Genomic DNA, 25882 nt, shown 5'->3' with positions numbered 1-25882 from the left:
ACCCCCTTATTCGTTTTTATAGCCAACAGATTAAAATGCAAGCGCCACAATCTTTGATCTTTCACTTGCTGACACAAATCCTTTCAAGCCTCCAACGTTTTTCTGCTGAGGTAATTAGTACTAATTAAAAGGTTTCCAACAGCCTTAGCTCTAGGTTTTTTTCCCCCTCCAAAGAAATTGCTTTTACAAGTGCCTTCCATCTTTGAAATGTATGCATCGCTCACTTTCTTCTTTATCTGACTCAGAGAGATCAAGTAGATTAGTGACTCCATTATTTGCCAAGACAAAGCCAGACAACAAACAGGTTTTCACTATCTCCCTGACCTGTTGAGGTGCAGGGTTTATATTCAGAAACAAGTGCCTCCGCATGTATTAAAAGACAGTCCAATTATGCATTAACAGACACAAGGCAGGGTTCCTGCATTTAAGCATGGACATCATTTAATGATCCACTGTTCTCTTAGAAGGGAGAGAGGCGACTAATCAAACTGACAAGTTGCAGAATAAATAATGGAACTGGTTTGTTTTCATTTCTCTCTCCAGGTGTCTGTTAGGCAGAGTACAAACAATTTTTTTTAGAAATAAAAAATGTCTGTTAATGCTTCTTTTCCTTTTTTAAATCAAGTTAAAAATGTATCCTTGAGGTAAGTTTACTGATGATGAAAGGCTTCTTTGCAAAGGTTTATAAAATCAGCAGCACACACTATGGGAAAAGTATATTGATTATGACTAAATATTACTGGGAACAAAACACTAGGTTTTATAGGTGATTACACACACACACACACACACACACACACACACACACACACCAAAAATCAAACAGCAGTTTACACCGACAGAAGCTTATGTTTTGATCTTAAGGTTTTTAACTGAACACTCAGTCAATATGGGCGCTGTGTGCCTCATGTTTCTTATGAACCTTCTGCCTACAGTGATAATAATAAATTACACCACTTGCAGCAAAAGTGTTTTTCAAATAAGAGGACTTAAAGTTCTCACTTTCTTCTGAATTTGACAGCAACTCTCACTCATGTAGTTTCTTTGGCACAATAGATCAGGAATCTCACACACAGCTATGAGAGGCGATCTAACATATCATTACGACACAGGGGTCTATTCTGCTTTCACAACACAAGCACAGAGCGCCTGCCAGCACTAATGGGTGTTGTGTGCATAACCGAAGGGCATAGAGAATACAATGTTCTAAACTGAAGGGATGGAAATGCTTCTAAAGCCAAACCAAGAATAACATCTTTAAACTAAAGATTTCCAAAGTCAGATTTCAGCTACTACCGTAGCCAGATGTTGGCCTGCAGGAAGACCACATCTTGAACCATCTGAGATTCACAATAATTGCCCTCTGGTTATAGAACAGGGACAGGGAACCAATTATTGCATGGCTGCAGCTTCCATCATCCCTAACCATGAGCCATGGGTGACGGCTGATGGGAATTGTAGTCCAACAGCATCTCAAGGGCCACAGGCTCACCATCCCAGTTCTGGAGTTTGCTTAAAAGGTAAAGGTAAAGGACCCCTGACAGTTAAGTCCAGTCACAGATGTCTCTAGGGTTGCAGTGCTCATCTCGTTTTATAGGCTGAGGGAGCTTGTGTTTGTCCGCAGAGAGTTTTTCCGGGTCATGTGGCCAGCATCACTAAGCCGCTTCTGGCGAAACCAGAGCAGGGCACAGAAACGCTGTTTACCTTCCCGCAGGAGCGGTACCTATTTATCTACTTGCACTTTTTGGCATGTTTTCAAACTGCCAGGTTGGCAGGAGCTGGGAATGAGCAACGGGAGCTCACCCCGTCTTGGGGGTTCAAACCACCAACCTTCTGATCGGCAAGCCCAAGAGGCTCAGTGGTTTAGACCACAGCGCCATCCACATCCTTGGAATTTGCTTAACCTCACATTAAATCTTCCACCCCATTTCCAAGGAGAGACAGCGGAGAAAGACTGTGGTGATACATATTGTGTCACAGTGTACCTGTAGCAGCAAAACTGGAGGCCTTCATCTGCGCCACTTGCTAAAAACATGTCTCTCCTGCATCAGTCTCTACAGCCACAGCAGGCACTGTAATATCCAATGGGTTGCCTTTACTCTTCCATCGTCTTCCATCGTCTCCAAAGATAGAAGGATGACGACAAAATTACCATCACATGACCCAAATTAAAAGCTATTATTACCAGTTGGAAAACTTCCAGAAGGTGCACCAAGTCTGCCAAAAAGACCTGCTACCAGTTCCTATTATCACAAATGCTGCTCCTTCATATTGCTTCTAGGTTGGTTACATGGAGTGGTGGTTGCCAGCCCAGGGGGCAACATCTGTCCCAAGGGCCTCCAGTTGTTGGTGTCTATCATAGGATTTTCAGTATTAATACACGTATATTTTATCTCACATAAATAGAGTTCTTATTTGCACAGCCACGGTCATGAGCTGTCATCATAAAATCCCAAAAATTTGATCCATATAGTAAAACTAACTTGAGAAAAAATAAAGCAGTAAAAATAATCATTTCGGTGGGAGATCTCCGTGTGTGTGTGTGTGTGTGTGTGTCTCAGCATACACACACACACACACACACACACACACACACACACGATGAAGATGGAACAAAGCTGGAATTATGAAGGAGGAAACCCTGAGCAATGTGTCTCAGCCTCACATTTAGCCATTGAAAAATATCCTGCCAAAGGGTGCATTTTGACAGTGAAAAGATGAAAAGCAGAGGGGGGGAAGGAGCAGTCTGTCACTTTGTGACATCACACTGCAAGCTGAAGTCGATTGAATATTTACAAAAACTATTCAGAGTTAAGAGTTTTTACAAAAGAGAAAAACAGCCATCCACACACTGCTGCACGACTGTTTTGAAACGTAGGCTGTTTATAAACTGCATACTTTGGGAAAGAATATGCCTAGCTTACATTTCTCCTGCTTTGTTTAATATCCTCCTAGATAAAGACTTCTGGGGAACTCAAAAGCTTACTAATGACTTTATGTCATTTTTGGTAGGTCAAATAAAGGTATTAGGGAGTCTATACTATGATTGCACATAATTTGCCAGGGAGTCATTTAAAGATAGTTGCTTTAAAATTATACATGCAAACAAGGTTCAAGTGTCAGCAATATACAAAATGTTTGACAGGAAATTATGCCAGGGCAGAAATGACTGGTCATGTCTAGGAGCACACAGTCCTACTGCTGATATGTGGAGGTGATCATTTCCTAGATGGGGAGACACTGGGACTCCCATCTAATCCACACTGAGCTTTATAAAGGAAGAGCAGGATATAAATATATACAATATATTATGGAAAATGCATTGCTGTCTGTTCTCTTTGGACTCCTCCCAATATATTGTTAACAAACTTGTTGTGAGGGTTCCCAAGAAGGGGTAGCAGTTTTCATCTAGGTTTGGATGCCAGGTGACATTTTGAATCAAGATGGCTGACCAAAATGTTACTTTGGCATGTTTTAGCCCATTTTGGGCATAGTTTCAGCACTTCTTCAGATACTACCATCAAACTTGACACGAGGGTTTCCAAGGTGTGGGTGGTGGATTGCTTTGATGATTGGAAGTACCATTTTGAATAAAGATGGAGGACCAAAAAGTGGCTATTGTGTTACTTCACCTTTTACTTGGTATTATAGGTCCAAAGTACACTGATTTGAACACCTCTGGAAATATTGTCATTCAGTCTTGACTGCTTCAATTTGCACCAATTTGAGTGCCTCTCAATAAATTTCTACTAAAATCGGCACAAAGGTTCCTGAGTTGGAGGTGACAGCCTCTGTCTATATTTGAACACCAGGTACTGTACTATTTTGAATCAAGATGGTAGACCAGATTAACACTTTAAACATTACCCCTACCACCACCCACATTGATCCATGCTGGAATTGCTTCAGGGTGTTATTATTGGTTTGTTTACCACCCTGGGCTCTTTTTGGGAACAAGGCCGTGGTAGTAGTAGTAGTAGTAGTAGTAGTAGTAGTAATACATCATTGGGCCCCTCCTTCTCCCAACAACTTTGGAACAAGCCAGAAAAAGGCACTAATGAAGATAATAATGATGATACCTCTGTACTGCGTTCCCCCTCGAACAGCTTTCAAGCAATTCCTGCTGCATGACATGCAACAGAACCAAGAAAATGTTGCCATATCCTCCCCTCACCCTTATATTCAGGCAGCAAAGCAAACACAGCAGCAGCAGGACATTATTACTGAATTTCTTCCTTCACCTTGCTTTTCAAAAAGCCCTTCAAGCAGCTGCCTGCCACATGACCAGCAAGCAGCAAAATGAAAGGTGATTTCCGTGATTGCCTCCCTCCACAACACAAAAAAGTAACTTCCTGCCTACTGCTCCAGATGGCTGGCGGGCAGCAAAACAAAAACAGCAGCAAATAGGTGGACCCTCTGCTTCTTCCCACACTACTCCACACATGCCCACAGTCCGTAAGCACCACCATAACAGCTGTCTGCTGCTTTTGCCCCACAAGGCTACTTTTTTCTCTTCCACTCTTTACCCCCCCCCCACTTACATTCTCCCCCCTTTTTTTAATTAAAAAAAAACATTTCATGGACAAGAAAGCTTCTCCCCTCCCCACTTTCAATGAGCTCTTCCATGGGAAGCAAAGTACCTCAGTCAACACCCTTAACAAACTACAGTTCCCAGAATACTTTGGGGGAACCTATGACTGTTTCAAGTGGTATGATATTGCTTTAAATTTATAGCGCAGGTAGGGCTTATCGGTCCACCTTTCTCTTAAGATGAATTTGCAAGAGCAAGGCTATCTCTACAGCAGATTACACAGTAGAACAGCTCCTGGAGTGTACAATTTCAGTTTGCACACAAGGGATCTGCATACAGTATTCATAAACCCCATGCAACATTTAGACAAAAACATGCACATGGAAAAAAAGGGCAGAAGATGGAGAGTTTTGGCTTCTCTTCAGGATTCTCCATCACCACCAGCCAAAGCCAACACACACACACACACACACACACACACACACACACACACACACACACACTTCCCCGCCTCCAGCATTCAAACAAGTTATTCCCCAGGCACAATCTTAAGTCTTACAACGCATGGACATTATTTTTTACTGTGTTACCTGCTCTTTGTGTAGACTATATTGTATCTATATTTAATCCTGCATCAAAAAGCAATAGAAAACTCTTTTTAAAGAGAAATTAGGTAGGAACTTTTTCACTGGAGACTGAGAAGGAAAATGCCAGCTCCTAGGATCCCCCGCCCCCCAAATAAATTACTATACAAAACACAGTTGTAACTTAATCACTGAAAGCATGAAAAATAACAGAAAGGGGGATATTATTGAAAAATATTGTGCTGTGGTGGTGATAGCACTAAATCTGAAAGATCACTGTGTGTATTAGTCACTACATTAATGCAGTTAGTGCGTTACCAATATCTCTATGAAAAGAACAATTTGTATTTGAGTAAACCTGCAAACATGGCTTATAAATTTGGCCTTTATTTCAGCAAAAGGAGCATTCTAAATAATTTTGGTTGTCTGAATTTTATTGTCATTTACTTTCAGCTTCAAAAGAATTTCTTTTACCCTGTTATTCTTGCTAATGTAATGATTCTTTAGCAAACACAGGATTTTAGCTTTTTACTATCATTACATCTTTAGGCAGAGAAATTGGTGCATGGTCCTGTCCCCCGCTTCCAAGGGTGTTTATTGAAGAAATCATTCTGAAAACAAATTGGAGCCATAACAATAGTAATATCAACCAACGGCGATAGCAATTATTTTTAAATAGCATTTAATATGCAGGTAAGATTTTAAAATGCACTTATTTAGATGTGCAGTTGAATATATTGCTTTTATATTTGCAGTGTAGTGTTTGTTTATTATTAATATAATTCGATTAAATAAATGTTATTTCAGTTTGTTGTAGGGTTTCATATAAAAAAAAGAGTAAGTATATTTTTCTTAAACCAAAGGCTTTGTATTCCTTATCGTGTTTGTCCTTACAGTATCCCTAGAAAAAGAAGTGAGAAGAAACCCTGGAAAGAAAGGGAAAGTTCACTTTGTCCAGGGTAATCCACTGGCTGAGAAGGGATTTGAAACCCAAAACTCTCAATTCCCAGTATATCCTCTGAATACACTTGTCCTCAAATATGCTAAAAATAGTGGGTTGTACACCACTCTCTTTGTGCTTTACAAGGAAGAAAAAGTTCTGTCGTGTGTGACATATGCTTATTTGTTCCTATGCATGTTGTCTAAATAATAATAATAATAACAACAACAATAACAATAACAATAAGGAAGAAAAAGTTCTGTCGTGTGTGACATATGCTTATTTGTTCCTATGCATGTTGTCTAAATAATAATAATAATAACAACAACAATAACAATATATGCACCTAAACCATGAAGCAGCTTTGGGCATCTAAAGCAATACATGTTTCTTTCAAAAACAAAACACGACTTAAGATAACACATCTCAAGGTCAATTGAAGCAGGGGCGCACCAGGAAAGAAGTGTTTAAACTGCGGCAGACTTAACAGCTTAACCAATAAAGCTACTCCAGCCTTCAGTCAATGGGAATCAAAACAATGATTTCAAACTATTTTATTCAATCTACAGGCAGGATTACTGGGTGATGGGAGCCTTCTCCCCCACCTTTTCTTCTGATCTACAGAAGGTAGCCCTTTCTGGGTTTGGTTTTGTTTTTGTTTTGTTTTTAAAAAGCTTCCTTTTATAAGGAGTTCAATATGCATACTTTTTTTCATGGCTGCAATCACAAGGATACATATTACATTTTAAAAATATATCTTTTATACTCGTTTTACAGTACTCAAAATCTCTTTCATTTACATTCATTGAAATTCTGCTATTTAGTAAACATTGATTTCTTTCAGATCCATGGCTAAGACCCCTCAAGTTGCCAAAGAGATCAGCTCAGTAATATAATATTTATATATATATTGTAAATGAAGTCATTTGCTGCCATAAGCAGAATAAAGGTAATGACCCAAAATAGGATAAATTGCCACATCAGTCATCATCATTAGGGTTTTCCACCACTTGAAATAATTTGAAAACTGTCAATAAGGGAATTCAAAATATCACTTCTCCTTTTCTCTCAATCTCTTGCAGCCCCTGCCCTTTCACCCTTGGTTCAGCCTAAGTTCCTAAAAATAATATTTGGGGTTTTAATAGCTATTAAGACATTGTATAACACGACTTAGATTTTATAGTAAATTGGTCTGAAAAACTGTCGCAACTGTTACACTCAAATATGTCCTCTGGGTTTTGTCTTTGGGGGGAACTCCTTTCTCTCTCTCTCTCTCTCTCTCTCTCTCTCTCTCTCTCTCTCTCTCCCTCCCTCCCTCCCTCCTTCCTTCTTTCCTTCTCTCCCTCCTTCTGTGAGTGTGTGCATGCCATTGTGTGTCATCCAAACAGAGCCTCCTGCCTAGCAAAGGACACTGAAGCTGGGCAGCGGCAGGAGCTGCGTCTCAGGCTTTAAGGACTACAGTAAATCTTCAAACAATTTATCCAAACAAAGGCCAGCGTGTAGAGAGGAGAGGGGAAAAAATACACGGGAAGCAGATGAATAAGCAACATCAATTATGGGGGGTTGACCTTTCTTGCCCCGCACCATGGCACAGATTTCACACCAAATCGCAGCAGATTGAAGTTGACATGCCTGGAGTGAACGCAACGGTCTCCACAATGTTGCCACTCTGCATTCACCGGGGCTGCTGAGAAAAGGAGAGGAGGGAGAAAATAATGGGGAGTGTGTGTGTGTGTGTGTGTGTGTGTGTGTGTGTGTGTGTGTGTGTATGAAAAATCACACATAATGGTCCTGGGTTTATTTTTACAGAGAGCAAAATAGCTCAATTTGAGCACTTAGACGGTCGAAATTGGCTCATGTGAGATACAGAAGGTACATCTAAAGGGACAGTTGAATCAAGGTGCCTTGAGCTACGTGGCCAGAAAAAGGGAGAAAAATTAAACACAGTTTTGGACATACATGTGGCTGGTGGATGCAGTATTAATAAGGAAGCATTGAAGAACATAAAGACTACACATTAAAAGCGTTTTGAAATAATAATAATAATAATAATAATAATAATAATAATAATAATAATATGAGGGGGTTGCTCATAATCACAAGTGCATGTACACATAGACTTTGTTCTGCACATACACGCACACATGCACAGAGACTTTTTGAATGGACACTACTCTGTATTTTTTGCTGAGATAACAAGTGGATCAAGGCAATCTAATCTGAGCTGCAAATGTTTGGCTCTTTCTTTGGCTACAAAAAAAAAAAAAAAGGAAGAACCTTCTTTCATTTAAAATGCAGGTTTTATCAGAGATATAAGTCTTGAAAAGAATTGCCTAGAAGAGATAAAACCATTCGACCAAAGAAAAAGCCACATTGAGTAATGTGTATCAATTAAAATTCAGGTTCTGGCCTTTGGAACAGTCTATTTAAAGATTTACACACACACACACACACACACACACACACACCGTAGACAGATGATTATTAAATATTTATATGTCTGCAAAAGGCAATGTGAACACATTTGCTTTGTTTATCCAGGGATATCCCCCCCCCCCCGGCATTTATGTAGTCCAACATCCCTTTGATAAAAATTGGGACACCTGTGTTTTAGTGCCACGCTATTGTATGAGTCAGCTGGCTGGCTCATGCGGCAGCACAGCACCGAAAGACACGAACCCCAATTTTCACTAGAGGAATGTTGGAGGCTGCATTTTTGGTGCTGTGCTCTTGCAGGAGGCAACTGACTTGCACAACAATGTGGCTCAGCAGTGGTGGAATTGGAGGGGGGGGGAAACAAGACATTCCGGGATCAAATCAGAAGTCAGGATGGCTTCTGTAATTCTGGGAGTGTCCTGGGAAACTTGGGGCACTTGTAGGGTATGGTATCTCTGTCTCTCATAGTGATCTTGCTGCTTTGTGTCTTCTAGTACATCAGGAGGCCTTAGATAACCCCCACCTCTCTCAATGTATAATATAAGGATAGAAATAATGAGCCCAACTTACAAGATTGCTGCAAAGATTCGCTTGACAATATTAACAAAAGAGTTTGAATACTGAGACGGAAACTTCAGGCCCAGAGGCCAAATATGAACTCAGGTATCTCTACCTGGCCCTCAGGAGTCTCCTCAGGCTACATCACTCACCAGTCTTGCTTTGCATATTACTTGAGTGGGGTTTTTTGTGGTTTTTTTTTGCTAGACTAGAATGTGTCTTTGAACTATGATAATGCATTTTGCTTTCCTGAATAAAGATAAAGAATATGTGTGGAGACAAATCTATTGCACAAAAGTAAAAAATAGTATTATTTGTTCCACCCACTTAGTCTTCTCCCCATAACCAAAACCAATATTTGGCCCTCAGAAGGTTGCAAAGTAGGGTTGCCATATTTTGAAGAGCAAAACAGAGGACACCCAAGAGAAAAAGACACCATGAAATTGCTGGGGGGGGGGCATGGTATATGCAGAATGAAGGCAGGGAGTAATATGGGTTCCAGATCATGTAAATTGGGCGATAGGGGTGGAAAATAGGTTTATATATCTGATTATTCAGATTCAATACACCCCTGCCTGCAACCCCCCCCCCAAAAAAAACACTATACAGTGGTACCTCAGGTTAAGAACTTAATTCGTTCTGGAGGTCCATTCTTAACCTGATACTGTTCTTAACCTGAGGTACCACTTTAGCTAATGGGTGCTCTTGCTGCCGCTGCGCCGCCGGCGTGCAATTTCTGTTCTCATCCTGAGGTAAAGTTCTTAACCCGAGGTACTATTTCTGGGTTAGCGGAGTCTGTAACCTGAAGCGTATGTAACCCGAGGTACCACTGTATAGATTTTTTAAAAAACCTTTTCCCAGTGCAAGGAAAGGGTGGGGAAGCCAAGTGAAGAGCTCTCTGGCTACTCAAGTGAGATTTTCCCCAGCATACACCCAGCCCATTAAAAAACTCTATTACCCACCCACCCCAAAGTTTGCAAAATAATGCAAGAGTAAGAAGGGAAGAAAAGAAGGAAGGAGGGATCAGGAGCGGGGGGGGGGGAATCAGTCCCAGGCCTCACCTCGCTTCCCTCCCCTCCCCTCTGCTGGGTCTGTACCCAGCCAAGTCTAGCCCCAGCCACCACAGCTACTGCCAGCCCCTCGCTGCCTGGCAGGTGGCTCTAGCAGAGAGGGTACAGGGTGGAGAAAAGAGCTAGGCAGGAGAAGAGACAGAGAGAGATGCAAGACCGCCTGACCTTGGCAAGCGGAGCACAAGGATTGGGGCAGGGCAGACCAAACAAACAAACCGAGACATTTTTGCAAATTCTAAAAAATGGACAGAATTTTTAAGCCTGAAAATGGGGACATCTCTGGGAAATTCCAGATGCATGGCAACCCGAAAAGTATGCAGTCTTTGTGGTGAAAAATGTTCTCCATTCTGCTAGTGCTATAGATGTATTAATTCTATGCCCAACTATATCCCTCTGTACAATCTGAAGTACGGCTGCCAGTGGGAGGATTGGACTGGTTTCTGTATTTTGTTGTAATTATTTCTGCCCTGCAACCACCTGGTGAAGGGCAGATTAAATATATTACAAACAAATACACAAATTCTTCTGAACTAGACTGTACTGTTTCAATGTTTTAAGATGTTTAGCATTACGTTAGCAGTACCACCTAAATAGTAGCACCAACAAGCAGCAATAGCTGTTTTGTAGATTCTGCTGTTGTGATAGAAAGGGTGGAATATAAATATTTTAATAAATAATTTTAGCCAGCACTATGGAAAGGACTCTGATGACTGCACTATTTACAATGAAGCTAAGTTTTCCCCTGTTCTAAATCAATCACTTGCGGACACTTCCCAACTGCCAGTGGCGTAGCGTGGGTTGTCAGCACCCGGCGCAAGGCAAGTAATTTGCGCCCCCTAACCCGTGGATTTGCGCCCCCTAACCCGTGGATTTGCCCTAACCCCAGATGTTGCGCCCGGTGCGGCCGGCCCCCCCTGCACCCCCCACGCTACGCCACTGCCAACTGCTGTTTTGTTTTCCAGGCGCCTTTGGTCATGAAATTTCTTTTCTCAAATAATTGTTTTCTCCCATTTTCAACTTCCTTCCAGACAGGACATCCTTGTCTTCCCAATCAACTGAGTTCATTTTTTTATTGGAGGTCTAAAGGACTCATGGCATGCAAACATCGTGTCCTGAGAAGCTTAGTTGTTTGAAATGTATCTGCAAATATTCAGTACCTCCGGTTCTGGTGACCCCCATACACTCTAGAGTTTTGACCATTACTTATGATATCCAGTTGCTAAGTCAGTGTTTCAGGAAGAACAAGGAGAGGGCCATCAAGATGAAAGGAGAAGAAGCAACCCTGAAGATAAATAAATCCATGCTAGTTAACAAAAAGAGATTTGACACTTGCTTCCAGCTTCCCCATGTTTTAGGCCTGACAAGTGCTCTTTGGTAGATGACTTTAATCCAGAGACTGGGACCTTGTGGCACTTCCAGATGCAGTTCCACAATTTCAACATCCCTGACCATTGGCCATACTGGCTGCGGCTCATGGGAGCTGCAGACGAACAACATCTGGAGGGCTATAGGTTCCAGATTATTGAATTAACCAGTGTTCTATGGCAAACTGATTGATGGCCTTGGATCAAAGATATTTGGGTTAAACTACTCAAAGATGGGGATGCGGGTGGCTATGGTTTAAACCACTGTGCCGCTTGGACTTGCCGATCGGTTCGAGGCCCGTGACGGGGTGAGCTCCCGTTGCTCGGTCCCAGCTCCTGCCAACCTAGCAGTTGTTCGAAAGCACATCAAAGTGCAAGTAGATTAATAGGTACCGTTCCAGTGGGAAGGTAAACGGCGTTTCCATGTGCTGCTCTGGCTTCACCAGAAGTGGCTTAGTCATGCTGGCCATATGACCTGGAAAAACCGTCTGCGGAAGTGGACAAACGCTGGCTCCCTCGGCATGCAAAGCAAGATGAGCACCACAACCCCAGAGTCATTCGCGACTGGACTTAACTGTCAGGGGTACCTTTACCTTTTACTCAAAGATATTTCTGTTAAACAGTCTTAAAGATCATCAGGTGCTCTTGAGATGTCCCTAACAGATCTGAGAGTATAAAATTTTAAGCCACCCTGTGCTTCTTGAAAGAAGGGCAGGGTTCAGATGTGATTAATATGTCTTTTAAAAATAAAATAAACCCACCTGCAAAATGTTCCCTCATGTGAATGTTAGGAGCTAGCACGATTTCCAGTCACTCCTATTTTAAATTATATTACCTTTCAGGAGGAAAAAGAAATCTTGCAAAATAAAGGCTAAAATCTCAAGGCTAATGTCTATGTTACGGAAATTAGTACTTGTAGCAAAGCACTCAAAAGCACCCAAACTGAGGTATGCTATCACCAGACCCTGTACTCCTTTAAACTTGAGCTGGGAGTGATTCTCAGTGCTACAAGTGATTAATATTAGATAGGGAGATGGGGGAATATCCAGCCCATGCTTATCCCTCATAGGGAGCAGGCTAGTTGGTTTCCCTCCAATTCTCCCTAGACATGAATGGGTAGCATGGGATCAAAGAGACTGAGCCACAGGGTAGGGGGGAATATACTCTCCTATAAGGTGTCACAAACACACATCAGACTCCAGCTCCCAATTTCAAGACAGTTTATTAATAATCTTGTTTAAGAGACCCAATGGGAAAAGGCAGAATGGGGCATGAAAGAAAAGAAAGCAAATTTTTCTAATCATTTCTATCCTAATGTATCGACTTACAGATAGGCTCCTTGTCTCAAGGCAACCATGGATTGTCAGATGGATAACAAAGGCCAGTGTTTAAAGTGTTCTTGACCTACTTGGATTCTGATTGGCAGGTGGCTTTGATGCAACAATGAGATGACTGCCATGTAACCCAGAAAATGGCCAGGGATGAACTAACAATGGTAAGGAGATGGGAGCTATTGAAGTGTTAATTGCTGCCAGTGTAGTAATCTGTAACCTGTGTTTTCGAGCCTGCCGTAGGTAAGATGTGATTGCTGTTTATATATGATTGAGAATTAGAGAAATTGGGTAATTTTAAAGGACAGGATATGGGTGGGGCAGAACCATGCCACACTACTTACCCATGGTGTTCTCCATCATGGGGAGAAACATTCCTGTCTTTCTTTTTCAACTGAGAAAATAAATGATTTTGGCCTTTTTGTGTGTGTTTTGCCTATTCAACATTCTGTTTGTTTGTTTGTTTGTTTGTAATATGTTATCTTCTTTGAAAAGCAAGATCTCACAATGAAATTTTACATTCCAGTTGAGGACATAACACTATGTTTTAAATTCAAATACTATAGCTTGACCGTCGAACCCACTGGAAGTGAGGGGAAGAAAAGACTCTGAGAACACTGTAAGATATCTGGACCGAAAGGTGATTGTGCATAATTAAGGACACGTCTACACAGCCCCTACATCCAGTTTCAAAGGGGCCAGGAAAGACACACAATGCATTGCACTCCTTAAATACCAAGTACATGGCACTTTACTTGTGCGTTTAGTTGGTATCTGTATTGCATCTGAACAGATTAGATAGATAGATATAGACATAGATATATAGATATAGATATATAGTTTTTATATGTACTGTTTTAATATATGTAACTGTTTTACATATGTCTTTATTATTTTGTAAATTGCTTCAGGGTGCCTCATGGGAAGCAATTCTTGAATGAAATTATTATTAACAACAACAAAAAACAACCACCACCACAACATAACACTCCATCTGAAGCTTAGCACAAAATGGCTACTTGATTCCTGCCCCATTTTCATGGGCACAGTGGCAAATATCCTAAATACATTGACATTTGAATGTCTGAAAGGTGGCATGAACATTATACATTACTAGTTTAACTATTTGCATACTATATACATTTGCTATGATGGAGACACAAAGTAAGAAGTGGACCCAGTTCACTAGCTTCTCCTTTCCCTAAACTATTTCCATCCAAGCTGGTCATCATATGAACTTTATCAATGGGGACCAGAGTTAGTGCCACAATATTCTTGTTTTCCAATTCCAGCCCCATCCCCTTTTGCTCTTGTGTCATGTCTTTTAGACTGTAAGTTTGAGGGCAGATTAGGGTTTGTTTTACTTTACACCATCCTGTTCTATGGTGATCTGTGCATTTGTCTGGGTGCCTTTTCAGCTGAAGATCAGGGTAAGAAGATTGTAAAGAAAGAAAGAAAATTAGTCAAGACAACATAAACACACAACAAGGAGCATATGCACCTTCAGGTCTCACTCTCACATTTTTTAAGGGTACATGCAACACAGGGGCACCTATATCCCAAACATATGAAGTAGCCCATAGTAACAACAGCCATACTCAACACCGGACAGGAATGGACTTTACAACTAGGATGCCAGAGAGAAATGAGGATTTAAAATCCTTATAGGATTAAAGATACCTGTGCAATATTGTTTCAAGAAATGTCAACAAATTCCTCTCTATATACAGTATTAGGATGAAACAAACCATGACATTCTGGCTGTAAACCTGAAAAAAGGAGGCATAGGAACAACTGAAATAAACACTAAGATTATCACTGATACTTCTAAAACCGAAAAGTCACAGATTAGTCCAGACAAAGTCCATTATTTTAGACATTTATATCTGTAAGTTGACAGAGCTACTACTTATGCAAGAAGCAATAGAGGTTACTGCCTTAAAAAAAAGACTTCACACATTCCCTAATTAATTCAAGAAAGACCTCGAGTTTTAGATAATATTATTCCTTTTATCACTTGCCATCCAGCACTTGGTATAATGTCAACACTTACATCTTTTTCCCCCTCACCAAAATGATTTTAAAAACATTTTTTATCCTAAAATGTTCACCTCGATTTAAAAAAAATTATCTCAAAGATAAGAGATTTCTTTCCATTTCAGTCCCACAACAAGGAGAATGTCAGCACAGCTTTTTTGACAGACAAATTATTGAATCAAAGAAAGAATATGCCATTAAACCCACAGGTTAGGAAGTGTCAGGAATGGCTTAAAGAGATATTCCATTTATCTTCAAAACATGCACGGAATGTCACTAATGTGTGTTTATCATGTATAATCAGACAAAGAAAATATCGAAATAAAGTACTCCTGCATACAATAGAAGTCTCCTTCCATCTCTCAAGATATCAGTGCTATTCAAATAGAATAATAATGATGAAACCCTTTTTTCTTGAAAATGGAAATCAAGCGAAATGTAGATAGAAATGATTTTCTGTAGTTGATGTACATTTCTAAAAGTGCATTAACAGGAAATCCAGAACTTTTTAGGTCAATTATATTGTCAGCATTGTCAATGCCACTGAAATGAATACCTAAGCAGCACATATTCCTGCTGGAACAGAGACAGAGAGTGAAATCCTGCATTCTTTTATACTAAGAAGAAGGAAGGCACAGATGGATTTAAAGGGCTACTTGGTTATACAGCTGTCCTGTTCAAGCAAAAATTGCTCCAAACAATATTCAGTGCTACTCCAAGATGCATAGAAAACAAAAGCAGCAACATTTTAAAGAATAATTTGTATTTTTTTATTATGATTTCTCCCAATTCTCAGTTAAATGTTTAGATCCAGTTGGAGGAAGCACTTTTACTCCTTATTTATTACACCTCTTTTCCATCCTTTCTACATGGAGGACTTTGTACATGGTTCTTCTCCACCACTGTTACCCATGTTGTCACCACAACAATCCAGTGAGAGGTTAACCTAAAAAATGACTAACCCTAGGTCACCCAGGCTGCATTCAGACTGGGGTTTTTTTGTGAAGGTTCTTACTTGTTATAATCTTACGATCTGCCCCGGTTACCAGTGTTCATGTCACAGTGCAGTAACATATTGTTTTATGGAACTGTGGCTTTTTGATCAATATACCGCCATGTTACACTAAATTTCAAATGGTGAGAAAGAACTTTATGCTGGTAGACCACCCCAAATTTCATCAATGCGATTTTCTGAGTTAATGGGGTTGCAAATGGATTGTTGGGGAGGAAAATTAACAGCTGAGCAGGAATTGGAATCTCAGTCTCTCAAGTCCACATCTAATACGCTAGAGCAGGGGTCGTCAACCTTTTCAAAGCTACTGCCCACTAATGAATCTTTCTTGATGGTAAAATTTCTTTACCGCCCACCAGTGCTCGATGGAAGGAGGATTCAGCTTGCACCGTAGAACCCCCTACCGCCCACCTAGAATCCTGAAACGCCCACTAGTGGGTGGTAGGGACTAGGTTGACAACCCTTGCTCTAGAGCATGGGTAGGCAAACTAAGGCCCAGGGGCCGAATCCGGCCCAATCGCCTGTGGACAGTCCTGGGATCAGCTTGTTTTTACATGAGTAGAATGTGTCCTTTTATTTAAAATGCATCTCTGGGTAATTTGTGGGGCCTGCCTGGTGTTTTTACATGAGTAGAATGTGTGCATTCATTTAAAATGCATCTCTGGGTCATTTGTGGGGCATAGGAATTTGTTCTTTTTCAAAATACAGTCCAGCCCCCCCACCAAGGTCTGAAAGACAGTGGACCGGCCCACTGCTGAAAAAGTTTGCTGACCCCTGCTCTAGAGTCTAGACTGAAGATCCACAAGTGGGGTGAGAACATAGCCCTTAACAATAAGTGGATTGTATCAGAGGTGTGTGTCACCATCCTTTCCCTGTTGTTTAGCACCCTTGCTACGCAGAAGATGAAGAGGGAAATTACTAGATGCAAAGGAGCGCAGGGCTTTATCATTGTGCAGATGGGAGAATTTCAACAGGGGGAGATTTTCTCATCTCTTGCTTGCTGAAATGGTCTATAAGGTAAAGGTAAAGGGACCCCTGACCATTAGGTCCAGTCGTGGCCGACTCTGGGGCTGCAGCGCTCATCTCACTTTATTGGCCGAGGGAGCCGGCATACAGCTTCTGGGTCATGTGGCCAGCAAGACTAAGCCGCTTCTGGCGAACCAGAGCAGTGCACGGAAACGCCGTTTACCTTCCCACTTGCACTTTGATGTGCTTTCAAACTGCTAGGTGGGCAGGAGCTGGGACTGAACAACAGGAGCTAACTCTGTTGCGGGGATTCGAACCACCAACCTTCTGACCAGCAAGTCCTAGGCTCTGTGGTTTAACCCACAGTGCCACCCACGTCCCACGAAATGGTCTATACAACTATTTAAATTGCAGGTGCCCTTGCTGTGTTTGTTCATCTTAGAGAGAAAAGGAGAAAAATGGGCATAATGTATTAAACAATTTAAACGGGGCTGCATGTTGTAAGTTAGAATGAAAGCAGGTCCAGGGTTTGTTGAGTTTGAACTGCTGCATTGCCAACATATTTGGCAGTCAATCATATCCCAAATGTTCTCCTAATCAATACACCAAAAGATGTTCATTGTTACTAGTGAGATGTAGATAAAGATATTATTTACTCATCTGATTTCTCTTGCTTACTCCGCCTACATAACATATGTACTCTCACATGAGCGTAGTGACACACAGAGCCATCAAAAATAAAAACCTCTGCAACATATAGTTGTAACACATGGTTGTTGTTGTTGTTGTTTGCTGTGCAGCCATTGTGCTTAAAACCACAACTGTGCATCTTGTATGTTGCTTAAAACTTAATAAAGGTCCCATGATGCTACATATGCATAAAGCACTAGCCAAACTGAAACCCAGGGAAGGCACTGTTACCTGACAGATCCTTATTCCATGCGGGTGGCGCTGTGGTCTAAACCACTGAGCCTCTTGAGCTTGACAATCGGAAGATTGGCAGTTCAAATCCCCATAACGGGTTGAGCTTCCATTGCTCTGTTCCAAGTTCTGCCGTCCTAGCAGTTTGAAAGCACACCAACACAAGTAGATAAATAGGTGCCGCTGCAGCGGGAAGGTAAATGGCGTTTCCATGTGCTCTGGTTTCCGTCACAGTGTCCCGTTGCATCAGTAGCGATTCAGTCATGCTGGCCACATGACCCAGAAAGCTGTCTGCAGACAAATGCAGGTTCCCTTTACCTGAAGCAAGATGAGCGCCACATCCCATAGTTGCCTTTGACTGAACTTATCTGTCCAGAGGTCCTATACCTTTTACCTTAATGCATGGAGATGTATTCACCTTGCTTTCTTTGATAATTCCCAATAGTTCATAACATCACAATGTTTCCTTCACTACATGACACAGAATCAGCAGTCATTTTTTGAGATGAGGAGCACTCTAAAGTATCAGTAGCCTGCCAAGTGGGGGAGGCATATATAGAGATGAGGCATGGGTGTGGAAGGGCTCAGTTCTCTGCACCCGCTGCAGGTGGAAAGTGTGTGAAGTTTGTGTGGATTTTGCATATTTCTGTTGTAGAACATGTACACACAGGAGAGAGCCCAGTTGTGTGTCAGGTTTACACAGTAATGAAATAGGCTCATGTACACTCATAAGTCTGACATAATATTGTGATCTAGTTCTCACTGATGTGGCAGACCTAGGACTCAGCTTTTTCACTTTAGAATGCACTTGACGATTGAGGTAACTGCACACCCTACAATGCCCCTCTGCCCCACCCTGCTTCACACAGAAAACTACATGTCAGAGGAAATGCTAGGCTAGAACATCTAGCCTAACATCTAGAACAGGCATCCCCAAACTCAGCCCTCCAGCTGTTTTGGGACCACAACTCCCATCATCTCTAGCTAGCAGGACCAGTGGTCAGGGATGATGGGAGTTGTAGTCCCAAAACAGCTGGAGGGCCGAGTTTGGGGATGCCTGATCTAGAACAACTCATCACTTCCATAGTCATGACCCTATGGGGTACTTGTAGTTTCCTTCATGGAAATGATATTTGTCTAAGGAACTGATCTTGGCTAAAAACATACCAAACTTTGCCTTGTGAGAGACTGCCTCCCAACTTCCAATAAAATTGTTGAGATTCTAGTGTGGTAAAACTATGTGATGTGATACAGAAGTTTAAGATGACCAAATATTACTGTTTCTCAAAGTAAGTCATTCAAGAAAGAATCCCATGCTGTTCTCCCACCCACAACCACCCCAGTAATCGGTCTCTCCCAAGCCAAGCTCACACCAAAGCTCATGTTAAACAAACAATTTGGCAAATCAGCATGTCTATATTCATTTTTCTGACTTTCCCTACAGTTTACAAATCTAAATAATATCTTACTATTATATGCCCTTGCTATAGCAAGGCATAGTGTTAATGTTTATTATATTAAATACAAAATTAATAGAGAGAGTTTGGAGAATACTTAACTCCTTCACTGGCAACTTAAAGAGAGAGAAAATACCAGGAGAGGAGGAAAAAATTGGACACCAGAAAAGTAAATAAAAATATATCTAAAGAGGTATAATGCAGTATTTCAGCACTTTGCCTCTTGAAAATTTAAATGAATGCTCCTTGAGAGCAAACTACAAAATGCTAACCTTGAAGTGTTGAGTGGCAGAAGGAATTATGGGTTATTGTACTGTCAAAATGCCAGACAGCTGTATGTTGAGTTACTGTGTTATTTAGACAATCAGAAACTTGGAAGCTAATGTGACTTTTTTCCTTCTGTGTGAAAGCGCCTGACATGCGTCATGATAATTTCTAAAGGGACAAAATGTGAGGTAAAAGGGGGGAGGGAACAGGGGAAAAACACCCAGTGCCTTTCTGAAGCACGCTTATAGGTAGAATAGGTCTGCCAGCAAAACTGATGTGTGTTATGTCATTATTTCAAATGGTCCCCAGATAGCAGAACAGGACTTTCCTATGAGGTCATAAAAGCCTTAAGATCATATGAGTAAGCTCATAAAATTATGGTAGAGGATCTAAAAGCTTTAATTTGTGGGTCAGAGATGAACACCTGCAGAACACGAAACCCACTTGCTTGTTGGTCTGAGGGTAAAAGACCTGGAAATTAGTGGTGAGGAAACTGAGTCAGTGGTGCAGCTGGATAATTTTAGACTCTGGACTTAACAGTCTTATGCTCTCTCCCTTTGTAGATGGCAATCTATATCACTTCATGATATGCATTGAGCTAGTTCTGTTACGTTGGAGCAACTCCTGACTGTGCTGCTTAGTGGAGACCTGGACTTCTGACCCCAAATAAGAACATGAGAATAACCTGCTGGATCAGGCCTGTTGCCCATCTAGTCCAGCATCCTGTTCTCACATGGCCAACCAGAAGCCTGTGGGAAATCAGTGAGCAGAACATGAGCACAAGTCCTAGTAGCCATCTCTGCCATGTATCTGTGTATTCCTCTTTTAAAGCCATCCACGTTCATGTCCATCTCTGCCTCCTGCCTACCCAGCACTATTGGACTAGGATGTAAACCAGGAAGCTCCCAGTTCAAAACTTCCCTCTAACACACACTCCCCGAGTAGCCTCTGGCAAACAATTTGGAAGATTCCTGATGTAATGTATGTGAAGCACTCAGAAACTCAAATATGTGGTAAGTACTATGATAATACTACACAGGATTGCCTGTGCTCGGTTAAAAATAAAATATTTCCCCAATCCTCGACATTCGTCCACAGTTCCAGAAAAATTCAGTTCCAGATACAATCTATATAATTTATTGCATTTACACCTCTTCTTCTTCTTCTTCTTCTTCTTCTTCTTCTTCTTCTTCTTCTTCTTCTTCTTCTTCTAGCTAATGATGGCATACATGGTTCTCCAGCCCCTCAATGAATTGCCACAACAACCCTGTGAGTTAGTCTAGGGTGAGAGGCATTGACTGCCCCAAGGTCACCCAGTGTGCTTCATGGCTGCATGGAGATTTGAACTTACTCTCCCAGGTCCTAGTCAGATATTTTAACCACAATGCCTCATCGGTGATCATTCAGTTGAGAGGTTTACATACTGGAGAATTCTTCTTCCAAAGCTGGTATTTGCTTGGAGGGGAATTTCTCACTGGTACTAAAAGCATCCTATGCATATTTCCAGTGAGCATATGGTGCCACCAGCAGCCCTGTATCTAATAGGGAAGTTCACATTTCCCAGGGAAATCAGTATCCAAAACATTAATACACGTGCCCTTTCTGCCCCTCTTACTTGACAGCCATGTCTGATATCCTTATTAAGAAGGATGTGAATTGCTTCCACTAAAAAGTTAATTTCATTTTTGATGCAGGCAATCCATTCTGAGTACTGAATTCATGGGTACCTGATTCACCTATGATCACCTTAAAAAATAAAATAAAGATTTTGTGTTTGTGTATGTGTGTGAAAGCATGAGTTGGTCACCTTTGTGATTATCCATGACAGATGATGTGGGGTTCCAGACTATATATCTCATCAGCCCCAGCTAGCTTGGCCAGTGGTCAAGGATGATGGAAGGGGTGGTCCAGTAACATCTGGCAAGAACTGTGTTGGCTATCCCTGTCATACATGATGCTATTTGGCAAGCCTCTCTACCCACACTCAGCAACCACAAGACAATTTTGAATCAGCACATCCCCATAGGTCCATTGTGGGTGTGCACAGAAAGCCGTTTGAAATTTCTGATTCAGGAGGTTCTGAGTATGTATACCCCCCCCAAACAAAATCCCGCACTTGGAGCCACCATGTTCAGGATTCTGAAAATTGCATTCATAATCTTTGTAAGCCTTCCTAGGGCAGGTCCTCATCCCCCACCCCATTTTTTGGCAGTTCTACAGTTTTCCACAAACCTACAAAGGGTGACTGCAAGCACAAAGTCCAGAGTAAACATCTCAATTGCTCCATTATCTCCATTTTGAAAAACAAGTTTCAAGGTTAAACTGGTTTCCTGAAGTCCATTTCATCCTCAAGTTACACTACAATGCAACAATCGGGCAAAGACAGAATTAATAACATGTGAACATTAAAACCTGATGATTTCTGCACCTCCAGAAGTATTTAACAATCATGAAAATATGTTGAGGTGTGAACCTCAGTTGAATTAACGCTAACATTTCAGAAAAAGACATTTCAATTATGGTTGGCTCTGGTTAAGGGGTTTAAATGAGGGATGCCTTGTCTTTTCCTTTTTCCAGCTTATTAATTTTTATTTTTATTTGACAGTTAACCTAATGCTAAGATAATACTGTGTAACTTTAATGCTGAAAATTGATATACAGATATAGGCCAAGCTTTGTGATGGATGGGCTCTACCTTTGCACAAGAAGCCATATAATTTGATTACCATTGTTCATATTGAACCCAGGTGATGAATATTCTAAAGATTAATATTTGACTTAATAAATGCTTTTTTTGTTCCAATAAGTACAGTGTTGCTTTCTAAGTCAAAGATAGCCAACCGAGCTAAAAAAAAAAAGGAAAAGGAAAAAAAGAAACCCTGGGACATCCCATTTGGCCTAATCCCATCTGTGGCATTTGCCTCCTAGGATGGGTCAAGGAAAGTGTTAAAATGGGTGGGATGTGATTGGCCAGTGAGAATGCAAGGGGGGAGTAAAAGATAGAGTGGGAGGTTTTGAAAGTCAGTTGAGGTTTGGGAGTTGGGAGTTGAGGTTTGTCACTTGGGAGTTGAGGTTTGTCACTTGGGAGTTGAGGCTTCGGTGTTGGAGAAGGAAGAGGGTGGAATAGGCAGTGGGTTGGTCAAGTTGTATTGTGAGAGAGTGAGAGGAACTGTTAGGTTGAGTCAGATAGACAGTTGGGAATAGTTCAGTTTGAAGTTGTTAGGAACAAAGATTAGGAGACTGACAAGAGAAAAATAAACCGAAACCATACGCTTGTTCCTGCATTTGAATATAAACTTGATTATTTGTTTATGGTAACAACTGTCTGGACTCCGTGTGTCCCCGTGAGAAGCGGGGTGGTGGCAGCGAAGAAACCAGTCGCAGTGGTGGCACAGGGTAAATAGACCATGAAACGTCCGGGGGCCCTGTGTGATTGCCACACCATCCTTCTCCCTTCTCCAGTATTTTGCCCCATTTTAACCAACCTATACATTCCTCTTTTTTCACATCTTTCCTACCACACCCCCCAAACTTTGCTACCAATAATATACATTGTGGATTGTCTCTTATGTGGACAATCACTTCTGTGATCCAAGGACCCTTAGCTATTTCAACACAGAAAATGTAGACTCTCCCTGCCTTCTCAGAGAACACCAGTTTCTCAACAGCAATATACTGAACACACGGTTCATTGCATCAGGTTATTTAGTCTTTATTATCTACACAAATATTCTTAATCATTTCCCCTCATACCCAGACTGCTTATTTCTTATTTATAGCTATAAATAAAAAAGCTGGTAAGATCATATTTTACCGACAGTTGTTCCAACGGCACCAGACCCTTTCCAACATTACGAATCAGCATTCCTCTATTTCTATGCATGCTTTATTATAAAAGGGGTTTACCATAAATACTGGAGTTTGAATTCCACCCAAGTAATGCATTAATAGATACTAAACCATTAATAATTCTTGTACTTTTTTCATAAATGGGCAAAGTCCAATAAATAAACGATAGCTCTTACATGTCAGAGCAGGGTTAACAAGTACCAAGGAGATTTCAAAGACAAACTACTTCCAGGGCCTGCCAGAATGAGAGATTCATAATGATGCCACAAATTCCAGGGGCCCATTTTTTACTGCCCACTGTGGCAAGTATCTGAAATTAAATGCTAAGCAGAAATTTGTCCCCGAGTTCTGACATGCAGTAGTTAAGGGTAAACAATCTCCAAAATTAAAAACAGATTCTTGATAATAAATCCCAGCGTGTATATCTTCATAACAGACAACTCTCCCTGTAAATCAAGAGCCTAATCCATCGCCACAGAAGCCCTTTTTTCATATTAGACCCGATGATTCACCTGAAATATTTCATCTGTCTCCACGCCTTAATGAATGTTCACAATTAATTCCAATAGGGGGGAAATATTTTACAAAATATTCCAAAGGAGATGACAGTATCTGGCATAGCTGTCATATAAGAAGCTTCAATCTAAGGGGACAGAATACTGATTTTTTTTAAAAAAAATAAAAAACACAGGGTTTTTGCCTAGGGTACTCCAGTATGAGGTGGCCAAGTGCTCACTGGAATGCACTCTCTCAATTCAGACTGCAGGTGGCAATAAGTTTTGAAAGCTTCTGTATTTCAAAATGCTCCCTGAAAACAGAAAGCGAAGAAGAGCTGGCAGTGGGCTGGGACAGAATCTTTCTCCTTGATGTGCTCACGTTCTGTTTGTGGGGAGCTTTTTATATGGAAGAATGTTCAAAACTGGAGCCTCCTACCTGTGCACTCATTCTTATCTCCGTTACCTGCATGAGGAGGTCAGGTCTCACCAAAAGTATGGACAATTTCTGGTGTAAACCCCTGAAGTCATACATGCCACCACAGGGCAGCCACAGACGTTTGTTCATCAGCCTGCCCCATTCTGTTAAACAGGGTGAAGAGTCTTTTTTCTTTCTTTCTGGCCTCAAAATGTATTGGACCAGGTGCCCAGTGTCTGCCAAGAGTGAAAGGGAAGCTCAAGGACTAGAATAGAATGAGGATATTGGTAGAAGGAGTGGCATGTTCATTGGACTGTTAAGTGTAGTGCAAGTGTTGACGTTTTATGTTTTAGTCTATACAAAATATATATATATTATTATTTTTGCAGTCGATGGAGAGCAAATGAAGCCCGGATTCTGCGTGCGTCAGCTCCTTCCTGGAGCATCTCTGCTTGGTGGTGGAAACTATGGACCTGTTTTTTTGGGGGGGGGTATTATTATTAAAGATTTTCTTGTTTTACAGAGGTTTGTGTAACGTCTCTCGTATTTTTTCCGTGTAACATTTTTACAAATCAGTTTCATTTGTTGAGACATTGGGGGGGGAAGGGGGGGAAGATGGGGGGGTCGGGTGGTGATGTTTCTATTTTGCTTAATGTATGTAGGGTTTGGTGTCAGCTCGTGCAGGTTCTCTGCTGTTCACTTGTGTTCCTTTGGTGGTGAGAGAGGTTGGGGTTGGCCTAGGGTGTGGTTGTTTGTTTGTGATTGGCTGTGGTGATCTTTGTTTTCATGTGTGAGTGAGGTGGGTGGGTGTTTTGGATCAGGTTAGCCATACTGATTTGTATGCTGTTGGTGGATTTTTGTCATTGTCTTGTTGGGCTGTGTATGTGATAAAGGGGAGCCATACCGAGGTAAAGGCGTATTCTTCTGTTTGTCCCCGTGTCAGTTTATTGGTTAATTTTTCTAATAGGGCTGTTTCCCATACTATTTGGTACCATTGGTCCATGCTTACTCCTGACAGGTCTCTCCAGTGTCTGGTTATGGTGTTTCTGGCTGCTGAAAGTAGGTGGGTTATGAGTGCTTTGTGGTGTAAATGGGTGAAGAGTCTTATTTTAACTTGAAAATTGTGCACAAGCAGGAAAGTGCCGAGTGCTGTGTTGGCTCTCCAACCATACCTCCATGCCTTCTGTCACTTTTCTCCCAGCTTGGTTCACTTCCAGCACTGATGCCAGGCACAGCAAAACAAGTGCTTAGTTGGAACACAGTGAGATAAAGCATAACAACATTCATTCATTCATTCATTCATTCATTCATTCAATTAATTAATTTGTATACCACCCTTCATCTAAAGATCTCAGGGCAGTTAACAGCATAAAAAGACAAAATACATAATCAAAACATATATAAGGGCATAAGAACAGCCTGCTGTATCAAGCCAATGGGCCATCCACTCAATTAGCCTGTTTTCACATTGGCCAGCCTGATGCCTGTAGGAAACCATGAAGCAGGAAGACCCAAGCACAAGAGAAGTCTCTCCTCCTGCAGTTCCCAGCAACTGGTATTCTGAAGAATACTGCCTCTAACAATGGAGGCAGAAGCCATGGTCAAGAGCAACTGAATAAAACTTGCTGTTGGCAGGGTCACCTCTAC

The 25882-nt window shown here is 41.3% G+C and overlaps 1 protein-coding gene and 3 long non-coding RNA genes across 5 annotated transcripts in view; 2 read left to right on the top strand and 2 right to left on the bottom strand.

Annotated features, from left to right (window-relative positions):
- The window catches only part of LRMDA (leucine rich melanocyte differentiation associated), a 734468-nt gene that overhangs the window by 347589 nt on the left and 360997 nt on the right, over positions 1-25882 (bottom strand).
- Positions 7467-12944, bottom strand: LOC309343198. Its single transcript, XR_014157175.1, has 3 exons — positions 12812-12944; positions 11277-11401; positions 7467-7739 (listed from the first exon to the last, which is right to left on the bottom strand). It is a non-coding gene; the product is annotated as an uncharacterized lncRNA (long non-coding RNA).
- On the top strand, positions 7480-8013 carry LOC309343221. Its single transcript, XR_014157199.1, has 2 exons — positions 7480-7515; positions 7865-8013. It is a non-coding gene; the product is annotated as an uncharacterized lncRNA (long non-coding RNA).
- On the top strand, positions 12932-24727 carry LOC309343181. Of its 2 annotated transcripts, none has more exons than XR_014157158.1 (3): positions 12932-12978; positions 20306-20487; positions 24625-24727. It is a non-coding gene; the product is annotated as an uncharacterized lncRNA (long non-coding RNA). The 2 variants fall into 2 exon arrangements; XR_014157159.1 differs by lacking the exon at positions 12932-12978 and adding an exon at positions 12983-13057.

The sequence above is a fragment of the Podarcis erhardii genome (genome assembly GCF_964252035.2).
Source record: "Podarcis erhardii genome assembly, chromosome: 5".
Lineage (NCBI taxonomy): Eukaryota > Metazoa > Chordata > Lepidosauria > Squamata > Lacertidae > Podarcis > Podarcis erhardii.
This window is presented reverse-complemented; position numbering and strand designations above follow the sequence as displayed.